The sequence below is a fragment of the Drosophila teissieri genome, unplaced genomic scaffold (genome assembly GCF_016746235.2).
Source record: "Drosophila teissieri strain GT53w unplaced genomic scaffold, Prin_Dtei_1.1 Segkk90_quiver_pilon_scaf, whole genome shotgun sequence".
Classification (NCBI taxonomy): domain Eukaryota; kingdom Metazoa; phylum Arthropoda; class Insecta; order Diptera; family Drosophilidae; genus Drosophila; species Drosophila teissieri.
Genome location: NW_025225049.1, coordinates 1 through 19,578, shown reverse-complemented (window position 1 = coordinate 19,578; position 19,578 = coordinate 1). Strand labels below are relative to the sequence as shown.

Sequence of the window (19,578 nt, the reverse complement as noted above, 5' to 3'; positions counted from 1 at the left end):
GTGTTTCAAGACGGGTCCCGAAGGTATCCTGAATCTTTCGCATTGTTAATCATACAAGTGCATATAATAAACATAAAAATCAATGATAATTATGCCATTATATAATTCCGAAAAATTAACGCACTGTAATCATATAAATCTATCAGCACTTTATCAAATTAATAACATTTATTCTGTGTTAAAATGCAAGCACTTTAATTTGAATAAACTATAAGTTATATTTTATGATAAATTTGGGATATGCTAATAGATTACAATGTCCTTATATGGAAAAAATGCACACTATCCTCATAATATTATTTAAATATTACAATTTTAATGATGAATTTTCCATAACGGATATTCAGGTTCATCGGGCTTAACCTCTAAGCAGTTTCACGTACTGTTTAACTCTCTATTCAGAGTTCTTTTCAACTTTCCCTCACGGTACTTGTTTACTATCGGTCTCATGGTTATATTTAGTTTTAGATGGAGTTTACCACCCACTTAGTGCTGCACTATCAAGCAACACGACTCTTTGGAAACATCATCTAGTAATCATTAACGTTATACGGGCCTGGCACCCTCTATGGGTAAATGGCCTCATTTAAGAAGGACTTAAATCGTTAATTTCTCATACTAGAATATTGACGCTCCATACACTGCATCTCACATTTGCCATATAGACAAAGTGACTTAGTGCTGAACTGTTTTCTTTTCGCTCGCCGCTACTAAGAAAATCCTTGTTAGTTTCTTTTCCTCCCCTAATTAATATGCTTAAATTCAGGGGGTAGTCCCATATGAGTTGAGGTTGTATATAACTTTTTATTGCTATTAATTCTTTATATATAATGATAAAACATTTTATTAAATTCGTTGTAATAATTTCCATTATTTTTTGTAGCTTAGTATTTTCCATTAACGAACCAACGAAGAAAATAACATAACCAAATTTTTTCTATTTCCGAATCATTAATAAGAGACAATCCTAGATGAAAAATAATTCAATTTTTTATGCTAGACATTTCTCAGTATTATTTGATTGAAAAAGAAAATATTTCTCTTCGTTTTTCACATTCAAATGTGAGGATAATGTTTTTCATATACAGTTTTTAATATTATGAATAAAATTATTATTTTATCCAATAATATACCATATGCTTATAAAAATTTATAAACAACTTAATTAGCATAGTCTTACAACCCTCAACCATATGTAGTCCAAGCAGCACTATAAAATTAATTAAAGTACATAACAGCATGGACTGCGATATGCGTTCAAAATGTCGATGTTCATGTGTCCTGCAGTTCACACGATGACGCACAGTTTGCTGCGTTCTTCATCGACCCATGAGCCGAGTGATCCACCGCTTAGAGTTTTATAATTCATTTCTATATAATGTCAATATTGTTTTTATTGAAAGAAATTAAAAATACACCATTTTACTGGCATATATCAATTCCTTCAATAAATGTATTTTTATACCTAAAATAAATGCTGCGAAATGTCTTAGTTTCATATAAGCAATATGTATCATATAATTACCATTTTATTTATAATTACCAATATGGGCGATACATACTGCATTTTATATAAAACATTAACCTGATGGATGCCAGGTACAACATTGTATATTTTAGGTTGTTGCATTAGCCAACGTATGCTCATAACTAAGATGAACAATACATATTCGCAACGCGTGTATATTATGGTCCATATACACACAAATTTTAAAAATTCGATTGTCCATTTTCGAATTTTTAGGAAACACATTGTTTATTTTTATTTTAAAGCAATATATAAATCATATTATTTTTTTGTGAATCCGCAAAACTTCACACACAATATATTGTGGTCCCCAATCACAATTTTTAACTTATGTGGATTAATGTGGACCGCAGTCACATATAACCCAATGTGGTGGCTAACCACATTTTATGATGTTTGGCTAGGAAAACCAGATCATCATTTTAATTTGATTTTTGATTCTTTGAATCAATTGAATTATTGTGTTCGATAATAGTCATATATAATTGCTTTTGTAAATAATCATAAATCATGTGCTTTTGTAAATTGATCTCATTGTAATTTGGTAAATTTGGTTTTTGGTAAATTCAATTTATTTGTATTATAACAAATGTTTATTAACGGTAAGGATATTATACAATAATGATCCTTCCGCAGGTTCACCTACGGAAACCTTGTTACGACTTTTACTTCCTCTAAATAATCAAGTTCGGTCAACTTTTGCGAAACAACCGTAACACGCAAGGCGTCACAGTGATCACGTCCGGAGACCTCACTAAATAATTCAATCGGTAGTAGCGACGGGCGGTGTGTACAAAGGGCAGGGACGTAATCAATGCGAGTTAATGACTCACACTTACTGGGAATTCCAAGTTCATGTGAACAGTTTCAGTTCACAATCCCAAGCATGAAAGTGGTTCAGCGGTTTACCCGGACCTCTCGGTCTAGGAAATACACGTTGATACTTTCATTGTAGCGCGCGTGCAGCCCAGGACATCTAAGGGCATCACAGACCTGTTATTGCTCAATCTCATTATTGCTAGACGCAATTTGTCCATTTAAGAAGCTAGTGTCCTTATAATGGGACAAACCAACAGGTACGGCTCCACTTACATAAACACATTCAAACACAATAAACATTTTACTGCCACCATGAATGAAGGCTATATAAGCTTCAGCACCATAATCCTGAAGATATCTATTTAATATATTTGAGTCTCGTTCGTTATCGGAATTAACCAGACAAATCACTCCACGAACTAAGAACGGCCATGCACCACCACCCATAGATTCGAGAAAGAGCTATCAATCTGTCTTACACACTTATGTTCGGACCTGGTAAGTTTTCCCGTGTTGAGTCAAATTAAGCCGCAGGCTCCACTCCTGGTGGTGCCCTTCCGTCAATTCCTTTAAGTTTCAGCTTTGCAACCATACTTCCCCCGGAGCCCAAAAGCTTTGGTTTCCCGGGAAGCGACTGAGAGAGCCATAAAAGTAGCTACACCCAATTGCTAGCTGGCATCGTTTATGGTTAGAACTAGGGCGGTATCTGATCGCCTTCGAACCTCTAACTTTCGTTCTTGATTAATGAAAACATCTTTGGCAAATGCTTTCGCTTAAGTTAGTCTTACGACGGTCCAAGAATTTCACCTCTCGCGTCGTAATACTAATGCCCCCAAACTGCTTCTATTAATCATTACCTCTTGATCTGAAAACCAATGAAAGCAGAACAGAGGTCTTATTTCATTATCCCATGCACAGAATATTCAGGCATTTGAAGCCTGCTTTAAGCACTCTAATTTGTTCAAAGTAATAGTACCGGCCCACAATAACACTCGTTTAAGAGCACTAATGCAGGTTTTTAAATAGGAGGAACATATGAAAAAATACAAGTATTTAAACACATATAAGAACTCCACCGGTAATACGCTTACATACATAAAGGTATAGTACTAACCACAATTGTAAGTTGTACTACCCGTATGAAGCACAAGTTCAACTACGAACGTTTTAACCGCAACAACTTTAATATACGCTATTGGAGCTGGAATTACCGCGGCTGCTGGCACCAGACTTGCCCTCCAATTGGTCCTTGTTAAAGGATTTAAAGTGTACTCATTCCAATTACAGGGCCTCGGATATGAGTCCTGTATTGTTATTTTTCGTCACTACCTCCCCGAGCTGGGAGTGGGTAATTTACGCGCCTGCTGCCTTCCTTAGATGTGGTAGCCGTTTCTCAGGCTCCCTCTCCGGAATCGAACCCTGATTCCCCGTTACCCGTTGCAACCATGGTAGTCCTAGATACTACCATCAAAAGTTGATAGGGCAGACATTTGAAAGATCTGTCGTCGGTACAAGACCATACGATCTGCATGTTATCTAGAGTTCAACCAATATAACGATCTTGCGATCGCTTGGTTTTAGCCTAATAAAAGCACATGTCCCATAAGGTTCATGTTTTAATTGCATGTATTAGCTCTAGAATTACCACAGTTATCCAAGTAACTGTTAACGATCTAAGGAACCATAACTGATATAATGAGCCTTTTGCGGTTTCACTTTTAATTCGTGTGTACTTAGACATGCATGGCTTAATCTTTGAGACAAGCATATAACTACTGGCAGGATCAACCAGAATAATGTTTCTTTTTTCATATTTCATTCATATTTTTTGAATTGAAATAAGTAATATAAATATTATAGATTTCCATTTTATATAATTCCATTTCTTATTATAAAATTTGCCTTTGGGTTTTTAAATCTATTTTAATTCGATTACGGCCATTTTTATATAGCATTCGTATTCGTATTCGTAAATTCCATTCTTGTTTTATATATATATATATTTCCATAATTTTTTATTTATATTATACATATTTCATTCTAAAATATCATTTTGTTTCCAACATACATAATTATTGTATCCACACATGTACAATTTTTGTTTAACCAATATAAATATTGAGCTAAATCATTTGCATTTTGATGATAAATTTAAAATTTATCTTTTTCCATATAACTCTCTGGTAATATATAACATAAAACCGAGCGCATATGATGATTTATATATAAAATTTGTAATTTTCCAAAAATTTTATTATACCGGGGTAACGATATAAACACTTCCAACTTTATGACAGGTAATAAATAATAATATATTTGCCTGCATCCAAAAATTAACGATAATATATGGAAACGATTTGTTATTCTATGTATAATAGAAACTTGACTTTTGTTTCAACGATATTATCTAAGGGCGTATATTCCTATTAACCGCGGAGCCAAGTCCCAATGTTCATAAGAACTGAGAAACAAATTTGTACGGAAAATAATATACTTTATTTGTAAGTAACCAATGTAATACGAGAGGTCGGCAACCACTGCCTACCTATAGTAGTTTTTGAACCCGCTGTCCTCAAAGCGGGTATTTTCAATTCTGTTTGCCATCCAACATATAGGATATTCTCTTATATATTAAGAGAATACAGTAATATTATATTGATATTTCCTTTATTCATATATAATTAAATATATTTTTCCATTATTCATATGATAAATATTCATTTCCATATGTTTAATATTTAATTTCCATATATTATTGTCGAAATCATATAAATACATAAGTTTCGAACAATACGAGTGGTCGGCAACCACTGCCTACCTATAGTAGTTTTTGAACCCTCTGTCGATAAAAGGGTCGCTTACACTACTATAACCTTTCACGTATATGGATTATTCCTATATTTCCAAGAGAATATAGGAATATTTTATCATTTCTTCATTTATCCATACGATAAATATTCATTTCCATATGTTTAATATTTAATTTCCATATATTATTGTCGAAATCATATAAATACATAAGTTTCGAACAATACGAGAGGTCGGCAACCACTGCCTACCTATAGTAGTTTTTGAACCCTCTGTCGATAAAAGAGTCGCTTACACTACTATAACCTTTCACGTATATGGATTATTCCTATATTTCCAAGAGAATATAGGAATATTTTATCATTTCTTCATTTATCCATACGATAAATATTCATTTCCATATGTTTAATATTTAATTTCCATATATTATTGTCGAAATCATATAAATACATAAGTTTCGAACAATACGAGAGGTCGGCAACCACTGCCTACCTATAGTAGTTTTTGAACCCTCTGTCGATAAAAGGGTCGCTTACACTACTATAACCTTTCACGTATATGGATTATTCCTATATTTCCAAGAGAATATAGGAATATTTTATCATTTCTTCATTTATCCATACGATAAATATTCATTTCCATATGTTTAATATTTAATTTCCATATATTATTGTCGAAATCATATAAATACATAAGTTTCGAACAATACGAGTGGTCGGCAACCACTGCCTACCTATAGTAGTTTTTGAACCCTCTGTCGATAAAAGCGTCGCTTACACTACTATAACCTTTCACGTGTATGGGTTTTCTCTATAATACTAATAGAAAATATAAATATTTCATCATTATTTCCTTTATTAATATATAATTATATTATAATAATAATATATATTATAATATTATTATTATTATATTATATATTATTATATTATATAATATTTATTTTCATATGTATATTATTTAATATACTTATATTTTGTCTGTATTCATGTGATAAATATTCATTTTCATATGTTTTATATTTAATATACCTATAGTATTGGGGTTTCTTTCGTATACTAAAAGTATATACGATTATTTCATATATTTCTCCTTTAGTCATAATAAAGTTTTCATTTCTATTACAAGATAAGGACAATGTCACTAAATTGATGACGAGGTATTTGGCAACTTGATAGAATTTTTCAAAGTCTTTAACTCTATCATTAGTAGATGGGACAATTTCATATGCGTCACTAAATTGATGACGAGTCATTTGGCAACTTGATAGAATTTTTTAAAGTCTTTAATTCTATATCATTAGTAGATGGGGACAATTTCATATTTGGCAACTTGATAGAATTTTGTAAAGTCTTTAATTCTATATTATTAGTAGATAGGGACAATTTCATATGCGCGCGTCACTAAATCGATGACAATGCATTTGGCAACTTGATAGAATTTTGTAAAGTCTTTAATTCTATATCATTAGTAGATGGGGACAATTTCATATTTGGCAACTTGATAGAATTTTGTAAAGTCTTTAATTCTATATTATTAGTAGATAGGGACAATTTCATATGCGCGCGTCACTAAATCGATGACAATGCATTTGGCAACTTGATAGAATTTTGTAAAGTCTTTAATTCTATATCATTAGTAGATGGGGACAATTTCATATTTGGCAACTTGATAGAATTTTGTAAAGTCTTTAATTCTATATTATTAGTAGATAGGGACAATTTCATATGCGCGCGTCACTAAATCGATGACAATGCATTTGGCAACTTGATAGAATTTTGTAAAGTCTTTAATTCTATATCATTAGTAGATGGGGACAATTTCATATTTGGCAACTTGATAGAATTTTGTAAAGTCTTTAATTCTATATTATTAGTAGATAGGGACAATTTCATATGCGCGCGTCACTAAATCGATGACAATGCATTTGGCAACTTGATAGAATTTTGTAAAGTCTTTAATTCTATATCATTAGTAGATGGGGACAATTTCATATTTGGCAACTTGATAGAATTTTGTAAAGTCTTTAATTCTATATTATTAGTAGATAGGGACAATCTCATATGCGCGCGTCACTAATTCGATGACAATGCATTTGGCTACCGGGATCGATCCGAGAGGCAGGCAGGCGCTATACTATAGCTAGTGCGCTGCGCTAAACCTCACGAACCAACAATAATAAGTACATTAGTGTACTTATTTCGAATCATCAAGCAAAGGATAAGCTTCAGTGGATCGCAGTATGGCAGCTGCTCAACCACTTACAACACCTTGCCTGTTACAAAAGTCGTTTACAATTGATTCTAGGCTTTGTCATTGTATTAAATAATGCTTTTATATGTAACTAGCGCGGCATCAGGTGATCGAAGATCCTCCCAATTTACTATGTTACAAATTACATTGGCATCACATCCATTGTCGTTTATAAAGTAAATTATAAACTTTAAATGGTTTAGAAGCCATACAATGCAAATTGCCCCTTATTTATCATTGCAGTCCAGCACGGATACGACCTTAGAGGCGTTCAGGCATAATCCAACGGACGTAGCGTCATACCACTGTTCGCTCGAACAAGTATTGTGCCATTGGTCCGTACCTGCGGTTCCTCTCGTACTACGCAGGAATGCTGTCGCAACAACGTTTTGTCATTAGTAGGGTAAAACTAACCTGTCTCACGACGGTCTAAACCCAGCTCACGTTCCCTTGCATGGGTGAACAATCCAACGCTTGGTGAATTTTGCTTCACAATGATAGGAAGAGCCGACATCGAAGGATCAAAAAGCGACGTCGCTATGAACGCTTGGCCGCCACAAGCCAGTTATCCCTATGGTAACTTTTCTGACACCTCTTGTTAAAAACTCTTTAAACCAAAAGGATCGATAGGCCGAGCTTTTGCTGTCCCTGTGTGTACTGAACACCGAGATCAAGTCAGCATTTGCCCTTTTGCTCTATGTGTGGTTTCTGTCCGCACTGAGCTGGCCTTGGGACACCTCCGTTATTATTTGAGAGATGTACCGCCCCAGTCAAACTCCCTACCTGGCAATGTCCTTGAATTGGATCATACCTGAGTAATTGGAGTTATACCAAATTTTCAAATCAAAAATACATAAATGCATCGTTTTATTAAAGAATTTGTTTGCGATTATATAACAAACTCGTGATACTTTGATCAAGAAGCTTGCATCAAAACCCAATACCATAAGATATAATAAATATATCCGTATAATGGCTAGGAAATGATACACGTTCCATTTAATCAAGTAAGTAAGGAAACAATAAGAGTAGTGGTATTTCATTGACGATACCAAACCGAGGTCTAATATCTCCCACTTATTCTACACCTCTTATGTCTCCTTACACTGCCAGATTAGAGTCAAGCTCAAAAGGGTCTTCTTTCCCCGCTAATTATTCCAAGCCCGTTCCCTTGGCTGTGGTTTCGCTAGATAGTAGATAGGGACAGTAGGAATCTCGTTAATCCATTCATGCGCGTCACTAATTAGATGACGAGGCATTTGGCTATTTTTTTTTTTTTTTTTGATCGCAAAGGTATGGAAATCTTCGAAAGATACTAGGGCTGCCACCATTTGGTCAGTTTCCTAGCATGCACGATTCATTGCTCTATCTGAACCGAAGTTCCGCAACGCCTACGTACTAAAACCATCCTCATAGCCGTATTAACCATTATTGTGCGATGTTTATGCCTTTTTGATATTATGCCAAGGCAGCAGGCAGATGTATGTGAACCAAACGTTTAAGCTACGTCCAATCACGAGAAAACCCGCTAAGGTACATGAACTGTCTAAAACAGCCAAGACTGCCTCTCATAACCTGGACGCTAATGATATGACTATCATATTTGCTGAGGAGACCCTTCGCAATCAATCGTTTTACGGATTGACCACTCCAAATCCCCCTCCAGTTTAGGGTGGCAGAATGAAACTCGATGTCACCTGCGGCTTCGAATCGGCGACGCAATTCAGTTCGTATGTCCGGTCTGTCGTATCTATTGATTTTGCGCTGATGCGCTTCGTCCATAGAGTGTCCGTCTGTCACAACCTGCACGTCAATCACATCAATGTGATTTTGTCGGAGTACCACCAGGTCCGGTTTATTAAGGCCGGATTCGCACTGCAGACTTGGTTCGGCAATGACCACGCAGCCTCTCTCCTCAAGTCCCCGCTTGATTCGATTTACTACGCAGTTGTGTCTAGCTACTCGCCTCCCATGCGAACGATAGCATTTTTGCATAATGTGGTTTGTTGTTTCGGGAGCATCACATCCTGCACGACACTGCCTCTCCAATTCGTGCCTTCCCCTCGTAGTGCGAGACTTTGTGGGTAGGGCATTTATCCGCAGCCGAATACCGTCTAAATATTCCTTTCCTGTTAGTAAACGCGTGGGCTGACTAACCCACCCGTGTTGAGGACCATAGTGGCCCGCTTCACGGAGTCCGCCACCATCAACGGAGAGGTACAACCTGTTCGCCCAATACTTTTCTATTGCCGGACGCGATAACAATTCATTTTGTTCAGCTATCAATCTACCTCGGGCCCTTTGTTTTTCCGCTTCGATGAAGGAGCTGGCTTCCTCGGATTGTACGAGGTGGGGCCATTTTATGTTGCTCAATCGTCTAAGTCGTAACATCGGTGCTACCCATCTTAGTGATGGAATTCCGAGACCCCCACATTTTGGGGGGGCATGAACGAATGCTATCGGCACATCCGACGGAAGATTTAGCCATCTTCGCACATAGAAACGTATTAGCTTGTCAGTCTTTCGTAAGACGCCTATCGTCACACTCCCAAGGGATAACTTGTGATAGAGTTGTGGGATCAGGACAGTCCGAAGGGCGAACAACCTCTGTTGTGGCTTAAGGGGGGCCTCTGACAATCTTTGTAGCTTTGGACCAATGTCCTCTGCCGGATTGCATCGAACCCTCCCACTTGCAGTGAAATGTATACCGAGATACTTCCACTCGTCAGTACGCTTCAGTGTTGGAATCTCTCTCGAGCCTACGCAGAAGCTCTGTGCCTCTAGCACAGTACACTTCTGTTTCGGCTGGCCCTTAATACCGACAGTAAAGCACTTATCAGCATTAAGTTTAAGGCCGACGATGGATAAAAAGTCCATAGTCTTGTCCAACAAAGTTTGAAGTCCCATCCGAGTTTCCGCAAATAGTACCAAATCATCCGCAAATGCAGCAGCGTTTATCATGGCATTTCCGACCTTGGTACCAATCTCGCTAGGTAGGGCTCTAAGTAACCGGTCGATGACCAAGTTAAATAGAATGGGGGACAAAGGGTCGCCCTGCTTCACTCCTCTAGCAGGCACGAATTCCTCTGAACACCAACCTTCCCCGTTGAGACTGATACCACCTCCCTCGTACGTCTTCTGTACATAGTCAACAAAACCCTTCGGCGCACCATAAGCACGTAATGTCCCATATATTGCTGCATGTGACAATGAGTCAAATGCCTTGCTAACATCTAAGTTGGCGATGTAGCAAGATTTAAAGTACTTATGGCTATGCCTCAGGACTAAGTCAACTATCGTCGCATTATCGGCGCATCCGTCGGTTGGTAAGAAGCCCCGCTGGCGCGGGTCCCAATCGATTGATGAGGTCAATCGGGTTGCCAAGATGGCATTTAGCTGTCTTACCAGGACGGAAGGCACCGATATTGGACGAAAGTCTTGCGGTCGCTTTGCCGTCACCGTCTTCGGGATGAAGATGGTTCTGGCCAGTCGGATAGAGTGAGGTAAGTTACCGCACCATAGAATTAGGTTCATTATGCGTAGCATAATACCTGACGGCACCTCCCTGGCAGTTTTTGGAGTTACCCCGTCAGGCCCCGGAGATGAAGATAATGAAACTCTTGATGCCCTAAGGTCTTGCTCCGTTATTGCAGACCATACCGTCTCAAGCGAGTGATCCGTACGAATCACTTCTCCATTGCAAGAGCTTGGGCTAGGCTGAGTCATTACTTCTCTCCAGTAGGGCTCCATAAATTCTCGGCTTGGCATTACCGACTCATCAGTTCCATTAAGCAGGGACTTAATGCACCTTCCTTTATGCTTATCCCAGTTTCGCTGGATGACAGCGTACTGCTGCCTTCTGCTTTCCCTCCTATTCCGAGGTCTCCGAGGAGGCCTCGTCAGCGTGTGTCGTACACCCTGTACCGGAAAAATTCCCTGGAGGTAGAGCGATAAGCATTGGAGAGTGGTTTCCTTTCCCTCAAATTCCGCCCTATCAATGATAGTTTGTAATTCTTGGGCTCTCCATTTGGAAGGGCATACTACGGGGCTATACCCACGCAGCGTCCGCAAAATTTCCCTGTTCGACTGTTCGAGCGGAGTGATTGGAGATGCTTCTGACGTTGGTACTTGGTGGTCTTGCTCACTTCTACTAGGGCGGCGCCTTCTCCTTAAGAGAGTCATAGTTACTCCCGCCGTTGACCCGCGCTTACTTGAATTTCTTCACTTTGACATTCAGAGCACTGGGCAGAAATCACATTGTGTCAACACCCGCTAGGGCCATCACAATGCTTTGTTTTAATTAGACAGTCGGATTCCCCAAGTCCGTGCCAGTTCTGAATTGATTGTTAATTGATAATCGTTATAATTAATAAGAACTAATTGGTTTAACCCAAATAGTATTCTTAAAAATTTTAGCAAGAAAGTTCCACAATTGGCTACGTAACTAAACTATCCGGGGAACAAGAAACTAACATAAATGCTAGAAACTCTATTTACCCAGAACGAGCACATAAACCATGTTATTGTTTCCCAATCAAGCCCGACTATCTCAATCTTCAGAGCCAATCCTTATCCCGAAGTTACGGATCTAATTTGCCGACTTCCCTTACCTACATTATTCTATCGACTAGAGACTCTTCACCTTGGAGACCAGCTGCGGATATTGGTACGGCCTGTTGAGAAGTTTGCGTGTCCCCACCATAAATTTTCAAGGTCCGAGGAGAAAATATCGACACAACAGTATATGTCATGCTCTTCTAGCCCATCTACCATATCTCTCTGCGAAAGACTTCCATGGTAGTACGGCTATAAAACAGAAAAGAAAACTCTTCCGATATCTCTCGACGGCTTCTTTATGGTCGTTCCTGTTGCCAGGATGAGCACGAGGCCCATATTTAATAACAAACGGATACTCAACAGGTTACGGAATTGGAACCGTATTCCCTTTCGTTCAAAATTATTCAAGTGTATTATATTCGCTTTTTGTATGTAGTTTGGCATTTTTGTTTTACTTGAAAATTTTCGGCTTTCGCCTTGAACTTAGGACCGACTAACTCGTGATCAACCACTGTTCACACGAAACCCTTCTCCACTTCAGTCCTCCAAGGTCTCATTCGATTATTTGCTACTACCACCAAGATCTGTACCAATGGCAGCTCCATGCAGGCTTACGCCAAACACTTCTACGCATACCATTGTACCTTCCTACTCACTAAAGTTTCAAAATTTATATCACAAGTAATATAAATCATCTACTTTAGCGGTAATGTATAGGTATACAACTTAAGCGCCATCCATTTTAAGGGCTAGTTGCTTCGGCAGGTGAGTTGTTACACACTCCTTAGCGGATTTCGACTTCCATGATCACCGTCCTGCTGTTTTAAGCAACCAACGCCTTTCATGGTATCTGCATGAGTTGTTAATTTGGGCACCGTAACATTACGTTTGGTTCATCCCACAGCGCCAGTTCTGCTTACCAAAAGTGGCCCACTGGGCACATTATATCATAACCTTGAACTTCATATCAAGAAAGTTAAGGTTCTTACCCATTTAAAGTTTGAGAATAGGTTAAGATCGTTTCGACCCTAAGGCCTCTAATCATTCGCTTTACCAGATAAGATTATTTTATATAATATTAAAATGCACCAGCTATCCTGAGGGAAACTTCGGAAGGAACCAGCTACTAGATGGTTCGATTGGTCTTTCGCCCCTATACTCAATTCTGACAATCGATTTGCACGTCAGAACTGTTTCGGTCTTCCATCAGGGTTTCCCCTGACTTCAACCTGATCAAGTATAGTTCACCATCTTTCGGGTCACAGCATATATGCTCAAGGTACGTTCCAGTTAGAGGCATAAATAATATAAATATACATTATACATAACTATATAGAACGCCCCGGGATTGTGTTAATTAGCTATAAATAGTTAAAAAACTAATCCCATTAGTAGTCAAGTTAATTACGCTATTAGGTTTATATCCCAATAACTTGCACATATGTTAGACTCCTTGGTCCGTGTTTCAAGACGGGTCCCGAAGGTATCCTGAATCTTTCGCATTGTTAATCATACAAGTGCATATAATAAACATAAAAATCAATGATAATTATGCCATTATATAATTCCGAAAAATTAACGCACTGTAATCATATAAATCTATCAGCACTTTATCAAATTAATAACATTTATTCTGTGTTAAAATGCAAGCACTTTAATTTGAATAAACTATAAGTTATATTTTATGATAAATTTGGGATATGCTAATAGATTACAATGTCCTTATATGGAAAAAATGCACACTATCCTCATAATATTATTTAAATATTACAATTTTAATGATGAATTTTCCATAACGGATATTCAGGTTCATCGGGCTTAACCTCTAAGCAGTTTCACGTACTGTTTAACTCTCTATTCAGAGTTCTTTTCAACTTTCCCTCACGGTACTTGTTTACTATCGGTCTCATGGTTATATTTAGTTTTAGATGGAGTTTACCACCCACTTAGTGCTGCACTATCAAGCAACACGACTCTTTGGAAACATCATCTAGTAATCATTAACGTTATACGGGCCTGGCACCCTCTATGGGTAAATGGCCTCATTTAAGAAGGACTTAAATCGTTAATTTCTCATACTAGAATATTGACGCTCCATACACTGCATCTCACATTTGCCATATAGACAAAGTGACTTAGTGCTGAACTGTTTTCTTTTCGCTCGCCGCTACTAAGAAAATCCTTGTTAGTTTCTTTTCCTCCCCTAATTAATATGCTTAAATTCAGGGGGTAGTCCCATATGAGTTGAGGTTGTATATAACTTTTTATTGCTATTAATTCTTTATATATAATGATAAAACATTTTATTAAATTCGTTGTAATAATTTCCATTATTTTTTGTAGCTTAGTATTTTCCATTAACGAACCAACGAAGAAAATAACATAACCAAATTTTTTCTATTTCCGAATCATTAATAAGAGACAATCCTAGATGAAAAATAATTCAATTTTTTATGCTAGACATTTCTCAGTATTATTTGATTGAAAAAGAAAATATTTCTCTTCGTTTTTCACATTCAAATGTGAGGATAATGTTTTTCATATACAGTTTTTAATATTATGAATAAAATTATTATTTTATCCAATAATATACCATATGCTTATAAAAATTTATAAACAACTTAATTAGCATAGTCTTACAACCCTCAACCATATGTAGTCCAAGCAGCACTATAAAATTAATTAAAGTACATAACAGCATGGACTGCGATATGCGTTCAAAATGTCGATGTTCATGTGTCCTGCAGTTCACACGATGACGCACAGTTTGCTGCGTTCTTCATCGACCCATGAGCCGAGTGATCCACCGCTTAGAGTTTTATAATTCATTTCTATATAATGTCAATATTGTTTTTATTGAAAGAAATTAAAAATACACCATTTTACTGGCATATATCAATTCCTTCAATAAATGTATTTTTATACCTAAAATAAATGCTGCGAAATGTCTTAGTTTCATATAAGCAATATGTATCATATAATTACCATTTTATTTATAATTACCAATATGGGCGATACATACTGCATTTTATATAAAACATTAACCTGATGGATGCCAGGTACAACATTGTATATTTTAGGTTGTTGCATTAGCCAACGTATGCTCATAACTAAGATGAACAATACATATTCGCAACGCGTGTATATTATGGTCCATATACACACAAATTTTAAAAATTCGATTGTCCATTTTCGAATTTTTAGGAAACACATTGTTTATTTTTATTTTAAAGCAATATATAAATCATATTATTTTTTTGTGAATCCGCAAAACTTCACACACAATATATTGTGGTCCCCAATCACAATTTTTAACTTATGTGGATTAATGTGGACCGCAGTCACATATAACCCAATGTGGTGGCTAACCACATTTTATGATGTTTGGCTAGGAAAACCAGATCATCATTTTAATTTGATTTTTGATTCTTTGAATCAATTGAATTATTGTGTTCGATAATAGTCATATATAATTGCTTTTGTAAATAATCATAAATCATGTGCTTTTGTAAATTGATCTCATTGTAATTTGGTAAATTTGGTTTTTGGTAAATTCAATTTATTTGTATTATAACAAATGTTTATTAACGGTAAGGATATTATACAATAATGATCCTTCCGCAGGTTCACCTACGGAAACCTTGTTACGACTTTTACTTCCTCTAAATAATCAAGTTCGGTCAACTTTTGCGAAACAACCGTAACACGCAAGGCGTCACAGTGATCACGTCCGGAGACCTCACTAAATAATTCAATCGGTAGTAGCGACGGGCGGTGTGTACAAAGGGCAGGGACGTAATCAATGCGAGTTAATGACTCACACTTACTGGGAATTCCAAGTTCATGTGAACAGTTTCAGTTCACAATCCCAAGCATGAAAGTGGTTCAGCGGTTTACCCGGACCTCTCGGTCTAGGAAATACACGTTGATACTTTCATTGTAGCGCGCGTGCAGCCCAGGACATCTAAGGGCATCACAGACCTGTTATTGCTCAATCTCATTATTGCTAGACGCAATTTGTCCATTTAAGAAGCTAGTGTCCTTATAATGGGACAAACCAACAGGTACGGCTCCACTTACATAAACACATTCAAACACAATAAACATTTTACTGCCACCATGAATGAAGGCTATATAAGCTTCAGCACCATAATCCTGAAGATATCTATTTAATATATTTGAGTCTCGTTCGTTATCGGAATTAACCAGACAAATCACTCCACGAACTAAGAACGGCCATGCACCACCACCCATAGATTCGAGAAAGAGCTATCAATCTGTCTTACACACTTATGTTCGGACCTGGTAAGTTTTCCCGTGTTGAGTCAAATTAAGCCGCAGGCTCCACTCCTGGTGGTGCCCTTCCGTCAATTCCTTTAAGTTTCAGCTTTGCAACCATACTTCCCCCGGAGCCCAAAAGCTTTGGTTTCCCGGGAAGCGACTGAGAGAGCCATAAAAGTAGCTACACCCAATTGCTAGCTGGCATCGTTTATGGTTAGAACTAGGGCGGTATCTGATCGCCTTCGAACCTCTAACTTTCGTTCTTGATTAATGAAAACATCTTTGGCAAATGCTTTCGCTTAAGTTAGTCTTACGACGGTCCAAGAATTTCACCTCTCGCGTCGTAATACTAATGCCCCCAAACTGCTTCTATTAATCATTACCTCTTGATCTGAAAACCAATGAAAGCAGAACAGAGGTCTTATTTCATTATCCCATGCACAGAATATTCAGGCATTTGAAGCCTGCTTTAAGCACTCTAATTTGTTCAAAGTAATAGTACCGGCCCACAATAACACTCGTTTAAGAGCACTAATGCAGGTTTTTAAATAGGAGGAACATATGAAAAAATACAAGTATTTAAACACATATAAGAACTCCACCGGTAATACGCTTACATACATAAAGGTATAGTACTAACCACAATTGTAAGTTGTACTACCCGTATGAAGCACAAGTTCAACTACGAACGTTTTAACCGCAACAACTTTAATATACGCTATTGGAGCTGGAATTACCGCGGCTGCTGGCACCAGACTTGCCCTCCAATTGGTCCTTGTTAAAGGATTTAAAGTGTACTCATTCCAATTACAGGGCCTCGGATATGAGTCCTGTATTGTTATTTTTCGTCACTACCTCCCCGAGCTGGGAGTGGGTAATTTACGCGCCTGCTGCCTTCCTTAGATGTGGTAGCCGTTTCTCAGGCTCCCTCTCCGGAATCGAACCCTGATTCCCCGTTACCCGTTGCAACCATGGTAGTCCTAGATACTACCATCAAAAGTTGATAGGGCAGACATTTGAAAGATCTGTCGTCGGTACAAGACCATACGATCTGCATGTTATCTAGAGTTCAACCAATATAACGATCTTGCGATCGCTTGGTTTTAGCCTAATAAAAGCACATGTCCCATAAGGTTCATGTTTTAATTGCATGTATTAGCTCTAGAATTACCACAGTTATCCAAGTAACTGTTAACGATCTAAGGAACCATAACTGATATAATGAGCCTTTTGCGGTTTCACTTTTAATTCGTGTGTACTTAGACATGCATGGCTTAATCTTTGAGACAAGCATATAACTACTGGCAGGATCAACCAGAATAATGTTTCTTTTTTCATATTTCATTCATATTTTTTGAATTGAAATAAGTAATATAAATATTATAGATTTCCATTTTATATAATTCCATTTCTTATTATAAAATTTGCCTTTGGGTTTTTAAATCTATTTTAATTCGATTACGGCCATTTTTATATAGCATTCGTATTCGTATTCGTAAATTCCATTCTTGTTTTTATATATATATATATTTCCATAATTTTTTATTTATATTATACATATTTCATTCTAAAATATCATTTTGTTTCCAACATACATAATTATTGTATCCACACATGTACAATTTTTGTTTAACCAATATAAATATTGAGCTAAATCATTTGCATTTTGATGATAAATTTAAAATTTATCTTTTTCCATATAACTCTCTGGTAATATATAACATAAAACCGAGCGCATATGATGATTTATATATAAAATTTGTAATTTTCCAAAAATTTTATTATACCGCGGGTAACGATATAAACACTTCCAACTTTATGACAGGTAATAAATAATAATATATTTGCCTGCATCCAAAAATTAACGATAATATATGGAAACGATTTGTTATTCTATGTATAATAGAAACTTGACTTTTGTTTCAACGATATTATCTAAGGGCGTATATTCCTATTAACCGCGGAGCCAAGTCCCAATGTTCATAAGAACTGAGAAACAAATTTGTACGGAAAATAATATACTTTATTTGTAAGTAACCAATGTAATACGAGAGGTCGGCAACCACTGCCTACCTATAGTAGTTTTTGAACCCGCTGTCCTCAAAGCGGGTATTTTCAATTCTGTTTGCCATCCAACATATAGGATATTCTCTTATATATTAAGAGAATACAGTAATATTATATTGATATTTCCTTTATTCATATATAATTAAATATATTTTTCCATTATTCATATGATAAATATTCATTTCCATATGTTTAATATTTAATTTCCATATATTATTGTCGAAATCATATAAATACATAAGTTTCGAACAATACGAGTGGTCGGCAACCACTGCCTACCTATAGTAGTTTTTGAACCCTCTGTCGATAAAAGGGTCGCTTACACTACTATAACCTTTCACGTATATGGATTATTCCTATATTTCCAAGAGAATATAGGAATATTTTATCATTTCTTCATTTATCCATACGATAAATATTCATTTCCATATGTTTAATATTTAATTTCCATATATTATTGTCGAAATCATATAAATACATAAGTTTCGAACAATACGAGAGGTCGGCAACCACTGCCTACCTATAGTAGTTTTTGAACCCTCTGTCGATAAAAGGGTCGCTTACACTACTATAACCTTTCATGTATATGGATTATTCCTATATTTCCAAGAGAATATAGGAATATTTTATCATTTCTTCATTTATCCATACGATAAATATTCATTTCCATATGTTTAATATTTAATTTCCATATATTATTGTCGAAATCATATAAATACATAAGTTTCGAACAATACGAGAGGTCGGCAACCACTGCCTACCTATAGTAGTTTTTGAACCCTCTGTCGATAAAAGGGTCGCTTACACTACTATAACCTTTCACGTATATGGATTATTCCTATATTTCCAAGAGAATATAGGAATATTTTATCATTTTTTCATTTATCCATACGATAAATGTTCATTTCCATATGTTTAATATTTAATTTCCATATATTATTGTCGAAATCATATAAATACATAAGTTTCGAACAATACGAGAGGTCGGCAACCACTGCCTACCTATAGTAGTTTTTGAACCCTCTGTCGATAAAAGGGTCGCTTACACTACTATAACCTTTCACGTATATGGATTATTCCTATATTTCCAAGAGAATATAGGAATATTTTATCATTTCTTCATTTATCCATACGATAAATATTCATTTCCATATGTTTAATATTTAATTTCCATATATTATTGTCGAAATCATATAAATACATAAGTTTCGAACAATACGAGAGGTCGGCAACCACTGCCTACCTATAGTAGTTTTTGAACCCTA

The 19,578-nt window shown here is 36.4% G+C and overlaps 4 non-coding genes and 1 pseudogene across 4 annotated transcripts; all 5 read right to left on the bottom strand.

The window, feature by feature from the left end:
* Positions 1–1,179: 1,179 nt before the first annotated feature.
* LOC122625838 lies at positions 1,180–1,358 on the bottom strand. Its single transcript, XR_006326675.1, has one exon. It is a non-coding gene; the product is annotated as a 5.8S ribosomal RNA (ribosomal RNA).
* Positions 1,359–2,147: 789 nt separating this feature from the next.
* LOC122625840 lies at positions 2,148–4,142 on the bottom strand. The gene has a single exon (XR_006326677.1). It is a non-coding gene; the product is annotated as a small subunit ribosomal RNA (ribosomal RNA).
* Positions 4,143–7,356: 3,214 nt separating this feature from the next.
* LOC122625841 lies at positions 7,357–14,218 on the bottom strand (annotated as a pseudogene).
* Positions 14,219–14,604: 386 nt separating this feature from the next.
* Positions 14,605–14,783, bottom strand: LOC122625837. The gene has a single exon (XR_006326674.1). It is a non-coding gene; the product is annotated as a 5.8S ribosomal RNA (ribosomal RNA).
* Positions 14,784–15,572: 789 nt separating this feature from the next.
* Positions 15,573–17,567, bottom strand: LOC122625839. The gene has a single exon (XR_006326676.1). It is a non-coding gene; the product is annotated as a small subunit ribosomal RNA (ribosomal RNA).
* Positions 17,568–19,578: the final 2,011 nt, after the last annotated feature.